The 10890-nt window shown below is 39.5% G+C and overlaps 1 long non-coding RNA gene across 1 annotated transcript; it reads right to left on the bottom strand.

Moving 5' to 3' along the window:
• Positions 1-1251: 1251 nt before the first annotated feature.
• On the bottom strand, positions 1252-10065 carry LOC117245635. The gene is made up of 2 exons (XR_004500546.1): positions 8476-10065; positions 1252-6546 (listed from the first exon to the last, which is right to left on the bottom strand). It is a non-coding gene; the product is annotated as an uncharacterized LOC117245635 (long non-coding RNA).
• Between the last annotated feature and the right edge of the window lie 825 nt (positions 10066-10890).

The raw sequence follows: 10890 nt of genomic DNA, 5'->3' as shown, positions 1-10890 counted from the left end.
TTTTTTTGCTTTTCTTCTTTTTCTCCTTTTCTTGCTTTTCTTCTTTTTCTCCTTTTCTTCCTGTTCTTATTTTCTTTAATTAAGGGATGATGACAAAAGTGTCTGTATCAAAACCACATGCTATAGGTTGTCATTTTCAGTTTCAGTACCATTTCAGTTGTAAAACAACTTTACAAGTGACCTCCTACCTGGATGTAATCACTATAGCATCACTTGACCAGATACAAGCTTCAGACATACCATGCTTTGATTGGGAGACAGACACTTGTTGCAGTGTGTTTCTTGTTAATGGTATGTTTGGTCATTACCTAAGTTGATGGTTTGGTCCAAATGAGACCCTCCCACCCCATGTTGTCAATCTACCCTGAGTCTCCTGTCAGTCTATCTTAGGCCCACCTCATGCTTGGAATTCCACTTCTGAAATCTCCTAAACTTCAATGCTTGATTACTCCATGTGACCCAATTTCCTCCCCACACTCCCTCATTGGATGATGATTTTGTGAACCCTGCCTTTTACCCTCCCCAGGATATCTCTGATTAGCTGATGATTTGTACCCTCCCTTTGAACTGCCTCCCTATTTCAGCTGTTGCATGCTCACATTTTCTCTCTTTTGCCCCCAAAGATTCCCTAGAGCAATAAATCCTCTGTTATCCCATGCAAAAGACCTCCCTCTCGTCCTTGTCTCCTCAGAGCACAGACTGACAGCCAAAGAGCCGTAGAGCAAGTGCTCTAGTCACACCTCAGGTCATCCTGCTCCTGGGATGTGACCCACTCCTGTCGCAGGCCGAAGTGATAGAGCCAGATAAGCTCTGGCGAGATGCGAAACTACCTAAGTGTTTTACTGAACCTCTACTTTACTATCGGTTCCTGAATGTAAGAAAAATAGCATAGTAGCAGAATTCATCCACGTACATTTTTTTCTTCCCCACTACTTGCTTCCATAAGATCCAAAAGACCTACCAAAGCACAAATATTTCTTCTACTGATCAACTTGCACCATTCTTCAAACTTTGCATGCAGGGCTATTGTCTTTGTTCTGTCTCCTCTACTGTTTTCTGTGGGGCTTGTCTGTGTTCTTGTCTGAAAAAGTATCATTGTACCTGTTACATCCAGAACAGTCCAGAACCATCTCAGACTCATCCCTTATCACACTTTCCAATACATCAATAGAAACACTATACCATCTGCAAAAGAGGATTGACTTGGCTGCATCTAGGCTTCTTCTAACACAGTGCATGACATGGAAATGATTGAATAAGGCTACATCACATATTTATTACCAACTTTTGAAAAAGAAGACAAAGTTACAAGAATTGTTGTAATAAATGTAACTGGTAGCAGTCTACCAATTTGCACAATTGACATTCCTGATTAAACTTTGTCCCTAATAATCAGCTGCCATGATGGAATTCTTTAAAACTCTCCTGCATGAGATTGTCTGGAGATGTGTTTTTATCTGAATGAAAGAAAATACCATTCTGACACAGACTGAGGAATTTAGTACCAAGAATTTATAATAACACCTGCTATCAATGCACAGAGTATTTTCATATAAAAGCATTGCTGAAACAACATATATGTCATTCATTCACTTTCAGAAATTTGCAAAAAAAGCCAAAGGTAATTGAAGAAATTGGAATAATGTCATACTTCAAATATTAATTGTATTTGGAAAGATGTTCCAAGTCTTCATTGACATATGATTATTCTCATACAATAGAGCAGATCTTTTACCAGCCAATGAATGAATTTCATATTATTTTTGATTTATTAATTTGCACTATAAACTAATCAAAAGGTAGGTTGGTAGAAAATTTTACAAAAAAAAAGAAGCCTTGCTATTTCCAGGAGGACTAGAAAAAACAAGGGGGCAAATACTGAAACCTACAAGATAAGCATAGGTATCTCACAAGGGACAGACACCTTGATTACATTTCATTAAAATAAGACAAATACAACAAACAAGAAAGACATGAACCCTAAATTTTTGAAAAACAATCCTTCATCAAAAGAACTAACTGCATATTTGCTGTTATTTACTTCAGTGTTTCCAAATGAAAATAGGCAGGTTTAAGTTTACATTAGAGATAAAAAAGGATTGCAAGATGGCGTTAAACCTTTTTGCTTTCACTTAAGAGGAATCCAGATACATAATATGAATGACTACATCTGCCACAATGTTAGAAACTGGATGAAAAACAACCTGGTTGGCTCCAGCAATACTATGTTCAATTACCTCAGAAGAATAATGGACCAAGGCAAAAAAATTTTCTTGCATCTGCTCTGAGATCAAAAGAAAGGACTCAATTTCTGGAAACCTGAGTCTACTAGCAAGACAAATAAGCGTATCATGCATGAGGTTCTCACATAGGTTCACATATCTTGCTCAGTTTTTTTCATGTAAGCCAGAAGAAATTTAGTTTTGGTGGCATGTTGTTGGACTTCACACCCCTGACAAATTCCAAATTCACTCAGTGGCTTGCTGTCCTTCTCCGTAAGTGATCACTGTTCACTTAAGAGAAAATGACCTCTGCAAACATCTAAGCATAACCTAAAGGACATATGCCAGGTTCCAGCACTTTCTTCTGCTATTTTCATAAGGTGATTGGAGATGTGTCCAGAGGGAATCTTTTGACACATAAATATCAGTAACATATAAAGGAAATAAACTGGGAAAAAAGTAAATATATGACAAAAAAGAGAAAGATGTGTTGTTGTTTTAAAATTTAAATGCATTTCTAAGGCTTTGCATAGAGAGGATGATTTTAATCTGTCTGAAAAAAATTGTGTATCTTTCTTCAGAGACCACAAGCAATGCATGGACTCCTTTTTTAGGTGTCAGAGTGCAAGTGGATGTCTGCACTGGTAGATCTATTTTCAAGAAAGAGCAATTTTCACATCATCTTCAAACATTCCATGCTAATGGGATCCTGCCTCCTTCATTATGGAAGAGGGGCAGTTTGTGATGTCTCCTTTCTGGCATAATTCCTAGTGTTGCTTTGGCTTTCTAAGGGACAAGTAAATCCTGGGTTAATGAAGAATGATGGAAATACGTTAACTAAAGTCTTCAAATAATCAAACAACAGAATCATGAGACCAAAGAATCCCAGAGTGGCTTGTTTGCATTAAACACCATCTTGTTCAAATTCCTTCACCATGGGTTGGGACATCTTCCACTAGACCAGGTTGCTCAGAGCTCATCCAGGCTGGTCTTGAAGCATTGAGGCATGGGGCATTCACAGGTTCTCTGGACAACCACTTCCAGTGCCTCATCACCTTTACAGTAAAGTTCTTCCCTATGCTATGGGTTTTTTCACTGGACACCAAAGAAGAGATCACCATCTCCCTTCCATTTATGTGGAAGATTGCATTGGTTTGGCAAGGCCTGGTTTGGGGTAACAGGGGGGCCACAAAGAAAGCTCCTGTGGGAAGCTTCTAGAAGCTTCCCCCATGTCCAGCAGAGCCAGTCCCTGATGGCTCTGAAGATAGACATGCTGCTGGCCAAAGCTGGCCAACGAGAGAGGTTGGTAACACCTCTGTGATAACATATTTAAGAAGAAAATCAAAACAAAGTCACAGGGTTTCACCTTCTAGTCAGAAAAGAGGAGGATGAGAGAACATGTGAGGGAAAACAACATGGAGACACTGCAGTCAGTGGAGAAGCAGGGGCAGGAGGTGCTCCAGGCGCTGGAGCCAAGGTTCCCCTGCAGGCTGTGCTGATGACCATGGTGAAGCAGCTGTGGCCTGCACCCCATGGGACATTGTTCATCCAGTCCCTGTCTTGAGGTTTAGGGACTTGACAAATGTAGGTAGAATGACAGCCAGTGAAAAATAAGGAAAAAGAGTACAACAGTCTTTTCTTTTTCAGGGTTCATGTACCTGCACCTGCTGCCTGTGCATTTCCTTCTTACTCAGCCATGATTCTATCCTGTCTTTGTTGCCTCACTTCTTACACATGGTAACACAAAGCATTTTAGTTTTAAGAAAGAAATCAGCTACCATCTCTGGTCTGTTCCTGTATCCCTGAGGGAAATTTTGCAGGGGATGTCTTCCACTAATTTCATGAACGACTGAAGCCTTGCTCTCCTAAAATTCAGGGTATTTTTGACTGATAGTTCAATAAATGTGCAACAGTATGGTGAATTTGGCAGATTGTTAAATTCATTCTATATCCGCAACTGGGTATCTTTATTTTTAGTCTTAGAGAAATGAAGAATTTAATGAAGATTCTGTGGGACATGGTAGAAAATGGGGACAAAAATTTCTTTTATCTTCTTGACACTGCTTTTGCAAGGCTCAGTTAGCATTTTAATACTCCTAACAATAAGTATAAAGTAATAAGTAAATATTAAACAGATCTATTTCATTTTTTTCTCTGCCTCTCTTACCAGAGTCATAACTTCATTCTTTTTCATTAATTTTGAATGGATAATTATGTGGCACAGTTTTGGTCATGTTGTACATTAATGCCTGAATAATCTCCCTCAATGTTCATTTTAGGCTGCATCCTTGTCCAGAATACTAAATTTGTAATATTTTGCACAGTGTCTAATAATTAGCTTGTAAGGAACCCACTATAAGTTAAACCATGACAAATTGAACTACCTGGATTTTCAAAAGGTGTGGATGCATGACTCAACCCATAAAAAGGTGCTTTAAGCCTGGCACAACACAGGCAAATTTACCCAAGATAAATCACAGCTAAATGTTGACAATGAAAAACATTGACAAATGTTTTTCAAGGGCTTATTTTCCCACACTTCTAAATAAAATATGCATATTCAGCTGTCACAGCATGATTTCCTCTGGATTGAAGAATTACCTTTGTTCATGTGATTCTGAATGCAGTTACCTCTAAAAACCCAGGTTAGCATAAAATAAACAAATTCGAAAAGTTAAACAACTATTGTTTTTTCAGTAGACTTTGTTAGCAGATTTTGCCTTGTTCTAGGAAAACAATCAGTTATACGTATAGTCAATTAAGATCATATATGCAAAGGACTATTTGAAATCATTACTGTTCTGTGTTTATCTTCTTATGTCTCTATTATGGCTATTTTTCTTTCAAGAATTGTAGCAAAGAATTACCTTATTTCCCCTCTTTTCAGTGTGCCTGAGTTTGTTTTCTAAAATCTGTGAATATTCTGTAGTTTAATCTTGAAAGAGTAGGGGAATTATCTTAAATGCGTGTAATATAACATCTGCACAACCCTCCAGAGCAAAAAGGACTACTGATAGACTTAAAACATTTTTGTTTACAGGTACCTCTGCTTCTGTAAAAAAAAAGTATATTTGCACTAAGAGAAATGAACATCTGGAATAATGCATCTCACTAGAGATGGTATCTGCAGCTTAGTCATCAAGTGTTTCAGCACAGTATGTCAGAATTTGGTAGTGAGCTATTAAATCCCTAATTTAGTAGGGATCTACCCTCAGTCACTGATTAATACAATTAAGAACCAACAATGAATGCAAATCCACTGTTTTCCTATACCAAATTCTTAGGAGACAATCTAAGGATGGAATATAAGTTCTAATTCAACTCCACTTTTTTTGCAAGTCTTTCATTATTACATCTGACTTTTTTTTCTCAGAACAAGCAAGCAAATAAAAGGTAAGTACAGGAAAAAATCCCAACCCTTCAGAGATATCTATGTAGGTATCCCAGAGCCAAAAGGGCATTATTTAAAGACACACAAAAAACCATAGGAAAAATGTAAACAATTTCCCAAGGACAGTTATTTGAACTGTCCCATTCAAAATAATGACAACTGGATTACCTGCATTGAGGCACCAGTGATCACTCATACATATGTTCAGCCATGTCATGTTTGAAGATTCAAAGGACAGTATATATGTAGGATAGCAGCACACAAATAGATGAGAGATACAATAAACATTTTCTGTTCTGAAACAATTAGAAACCATTTTCAGTGGTTTCAGGTATGCAAAATAGGCATCACTCTAGGTGATATGTTATCCATAATTTGTCTTCAAAACATTGACAGAATTACTGTTATAATCATTAAGTACTATCTTACCAGAGGTAGAGATGAACATCCTTCACACATGGGAAAGGCATTATATAAACAAGTGGCCCAAAAGGTTACCTCATCTTCAGAGACCATTTACTGCATGAGAGTTGAGGTTTTGCTAAGCTTGCGTAACTGGATTTGTTGCATATTTCCGTGCACCTGAATAAAATTAAGCCTCCAATATAAAGGTATTTGTTTTGTATATTTTTGCTTTACACCAAGGTATATATTATTGGTATATATTTATACAAAGTGCTTTAATGACAGCTGCGTTACATATCTTTAATATATCTCTTTCACTGGGACTCTTTTTTAAAATTGAAATTTATCTTGGTGAGTGCTAGAAAAAAATATCTGGGAAATAGCAATGAATAAAATTGCAGCCTGAAGGAGATCATGGGCTTTCTATCCTCAGAAGAGCTCTTCAAAGGCTTTCATCCTTTTGCTGCCAGGATGCTGCTCCATTTTCAAAGTAAAATCTCCATGAAGGTCTCTACTGTATGATGCAGTCTGTAAATTTACATATTCAAGAGAATAAAGAGAAAAATTGTGTCTTGTTTTTCCAAAAAAAGAAACACCCAAAAAAACACATAATCCAAGGAAAAAGAAAATTAAGAATTTGTGGCAAAAATGGAGTAAATTGTGTTCAGAGGAAAGAGCTCAGAGCCCGGAATCAATTTTCCTATCTAAAATACTTCATCAAGATATATGATACTGACCTTTATGATTTAATATTTACTATTGTCGCTTGCCAGTAACAATATTATTATGTTATGGAAGTATAAGCAAGAAGACTCAAAGGGTTTTGCACAAATTGAAACAGCATTTTCTTACAGATCTATAAATGGCAGGTAGTGATGGTCTAGCATGGTTCAGGCATGGGTAATGAAAATTTCAAGGTAAGTTTGCCACGATGCAAGAGCTTAGGACAGTTTATTCCTGTATACAAGGAAGCCCAAATACTTTATAATGAGATAATAACCACAGAACAAACATATCTTTTTATATAACTTCCATGTCAAAGGTCTAAAATTAATTGCTTTAGCATGCACCTAATCTCAAAATTCAAGTCCTTGCTGAATTTGTACCTAATGCAGATGAAAAGATTGGCAAGCTAAAGAAAACCCTACGGTTTTATTTCTCATGAAAAGCTATTTTAAAGGTAGATATCCAGTCCTGCAAGATGAGAAATAATTTTTCAAGTTAGTGAAGTCACTCTTACAGGAGGTCTAGTACTTTACAGGACCTGGGGTTTGCTTTGTTTATTTTTCAGTACTTTAGACTAGGAAATAACAGTGTAAGTCACACAATAAAGTTTAGCAGTTATTTTTTTTTCCTACATTAGAAATTTTCAAATTTGATGGACAGGACAGGACACTGTAAGCCAAGTCTCAGATTTCACAAGGAGACAAAAATTAAACACCACATTCTATTGTATTAATTTTATTGCCTTTGTGAAGCAGTATGAAAACAGCATTCAAAGTAATGAAAGCAGTATGAGCGAACTGAGAAAAAATTCAGTAGAATGATACAAAGAGTCATTAAACATGAAGTCTAAGATAGACTGCCTTATGTTAACCATAAAGGAAACCAGTAGATTTGACAGGTTCTACTCTAAAGACTTTAATACAAAGGTAGCCACAAAAAGCTGAGATTTTAATTAATTTTCTCTAATATTCAAGAAAAACTTTTAAAATTCAGAAAGAAAACTTTAAAGCCTATCCTCTTAGTAGGCCCCAAGGTCAATTTCTTTCCCAGTTTCTTTTCAAAGAGTTGATAATATATCTTTTCAATGCTTTTCTCTTTTTTTCTCCCAAATACTTTGATTTCTTTTATTACTACCTGTAAGCCAGATGTTCCCTACTTAGAAAAAGGACTGAATTTGTAGGCCACTATCATTGTCATAAAAGAAGACCTTCTAATTCAGGGAACATTCACAGGCTAAAGACTATTTTGCTATTTTGAGGTCCTCCAAATTCTTGTCCATGCTTTTCTTTGCAAAGATTGCTTTGAGAATGCATTAATCTACACCAATTAAAGAATTTGCAGGTAGCTACTTCCAGAACAGGATGTAGGCCCCTGTGAGAGACTGCAAAGCTGCACCCTTCATGCACATGTGCCACATGGAGCTTAAGGTGGGGGCAAGCCTTTGTGTTATAAATAAAAATCCCAATATTGTTATAAATAAAAATCCCAATGTTCAAATTACATGTTCTTGTTTCAATCCCTGCTTAGGTCCCTGGATAAGGGGTTTTGGTGTTGCAAGTCCCAAAAGGGCTCACTGTTAGGAAGTTCATACTTGTTTTATCCTTGCATTTGTACCCCCACCCCTTACTCCCTTCAAACCCGTCGGGTAATTCAGCCGCTACTACCCAGGATGAACTTCCGCATTTCCCATAAAGACTTGCACACTGGTGCATATTAAAATCATATTACCACCTGGGAGCGAAGACAGCCCTGGACAATGAGCCACTCTTGAGGAACATCTGGAGGACCACACTGTGGAGGCAGCAGGAACCTGGGGAGACTGGGTGCGCCAATGTCAGTCCGGCAAGCTCGTCGCCATGACCTGGCAGGACTTGAGGGAAGACACCCTGGATTTTCATGCCTGAAACAGAGTTTCTGGGTGGTCCCAGTGAGGATAGAGACTCCAGTCCTGCTGACAGTGGATGATGACAGGCCTGTGTGGTCTTCCTCCTACACATCGACCATGGGGAGCAGCGGCGGCGGTGGCATGCACCCCGAGCCCCCACCTCTAGGCTTAGTTCTTCCTAATAAAGGCTTATTAAAGGGAGCAGAAGGTCTCCTGGCCTTTTAATTTACGTAATTTGGGTTGCTCCTGCCTCAGCAACAGGTGTTTATTGATTTGTTATTTCACAAAAAGCACCATGTGCTTTGCTCAGGGCAAATCCTCGAATTCTTAGACCAGGTCTTTGCACTTACAGTGTTAATTTTCTTAAGCCAGACCAATAATGTCATGGCTTGGTGTGACAAAGAGCTCTACAAAAAAATGCTGGTGTGACTCTGCAAATCAGTTGGAGCCAGTAAGTCACCATTTCTGTTCAAAGAGCTTAATATTTCTTGCCATCAAAGAATGAAAGCATCTTTTGGAAACATTATTCACTAATTGCTTGCTAAGTCCTATAGCCCCACAAAGGCAAATTTTCACCTTCTGAAGAAAAAGGACCAGGCAATTAAAACCAAGCCAGAACTTCACTGAAGTACTTTAATTTGAGAAATATTAATAAGCTTTCAAAGAATTAAGTTGTGTGGCATTTTCCATTTTATATGAATAAGGAAAATGCTCCATCTTAATAACATATCTAGCCTTTTTAGAAATACTTAAACATCATCCATCATAGACCAAATTACTGAGATTTTTGTTCATAAAGAAGTCAGTACATCTACTCAGAAAAAAAATAAATATTTTGAGGGCGGCAGAATTATGTTTTACCATATGTATTTTTTATATATTTAAGGAGCATTGGGATAGTCCTGTTTGAAAAATGAATACTTCATCACAATGCCCCTGAAAAACAATACAGATCTAGGTCCTAATTCTTCCATTTTACCTATGCAGATAAACTTTTTGAAGGCCTCCTGCAAAACCTGCTCAGCAAGAGATGTTGAGCAGTGAGAGGAATGACTGATTTGTCTTTACAAACAAGCTGTGGGTCTGCTGACAGATGAAACTAGCACTGAGAGATAAAAGAAAGAATGGGATGGATTCCACTGATTGATGAATGGAAAAAGACATTTGCCTTTACAAACATTTAAGGTTTAACATGTAGGTATGCTGGTAAATGAAACTGCGTATTGAAAGATAAAAGAGACAATGGGGAAACACCACAAATTCCATAAGAATTAGAAATCAAGAGGGAGGGTTATACATTAGAGGGGAATCTTAGGTATCAGGCATTCTGGGAAATCTGTACCTCTCAAGTTCCTCAGCCAATGGGGAAAGAGAGAGGGACATGCGGCTGGGAGATTAGGATAAAAAGGAGGCTGTGTCCTCCAAAAACCGAGACCCCAGGGGAATGCCCCATGGCCTCTCCCGTTATTCGAATAAAGTAAAAGGACTCCTCTGTCTCCTTTTTGGAAATAAACCGCTGGTGTTTGGGGATTAATTTTCCTGATAGAAGGGTTCCCATGCGGTGGCTATGCGTGGTTGAGATAGAGCTCATTTTAAGTGCCCAAGCTCCAGCTCACTATTTTATATTATGAATTTCACTGAAAACATCACCGCATTAAAGTACACTGGAGCTCTGGACAAGCTTACAAGCCACAATCGGCACACCCGCCTTGGATCATTCGCTACCAGCACTGCCCAGCACCCGTCCCTCGCAGGACACCATTCCGTGGCTCCCCGCTGTCCTGAGTCCGTGATACGCCCCCCCGCCCCTGCACCCCGCAGAGGGGTCTGCAGACTTTACCCCTCAATTCGCTGACCACCGCTTGCAGTGGTCAGTCTCTCCTATCCCGGCAGGAAGCGGCTTCATCCCCCCGGGCCTGATCGCACACGGACCCGCCCGTTCCTGCCGGAGAGCAGTCGGAGGGGCACGTGGCGCTTTGTTCCTTCCCCGCAGGCTCACATGGCTCGGAGTCCTCCAAGTGGACCCCGAGCCCGTTCCGCAAACTCCAAACCGTTACCTGTGGACCCCAGCCCGTTCACTGCGAACACCGAACCGTCCCTGGAGGACTCCAGGCCTTCCCCTGAGAACCCCAGCCTCTCCCCTGCGGCTGTCGCTCCACCGGGCCCCGCTCCCGACCCGGCGCGGACCACAGCGGGCTCGGACAGCGCCCCCGCGCGGCGCAGTCCGGCGCAGCGATCGGGCAGACGTGAGCGCCGCCGCG

The sequence above is a fragment of the Parus major genome, chromosome Z (genome assembly GCF_001522545.3).
Source record: "Parus major isolate Abel chromosome Z, Parus_major1.1, whole genome shotgun sequence".
NCBI classification, from domain to species: Eukaryota; Metazoa; Chordata; class Aves; order Passeriformes; family Paridae; genus Parus; species Parus major.
The sequence above is the reverse complement of the archived record's forward strand: the minus strand, read 5'-3'. Positions and strand labels throughout refer to the sequence as shown.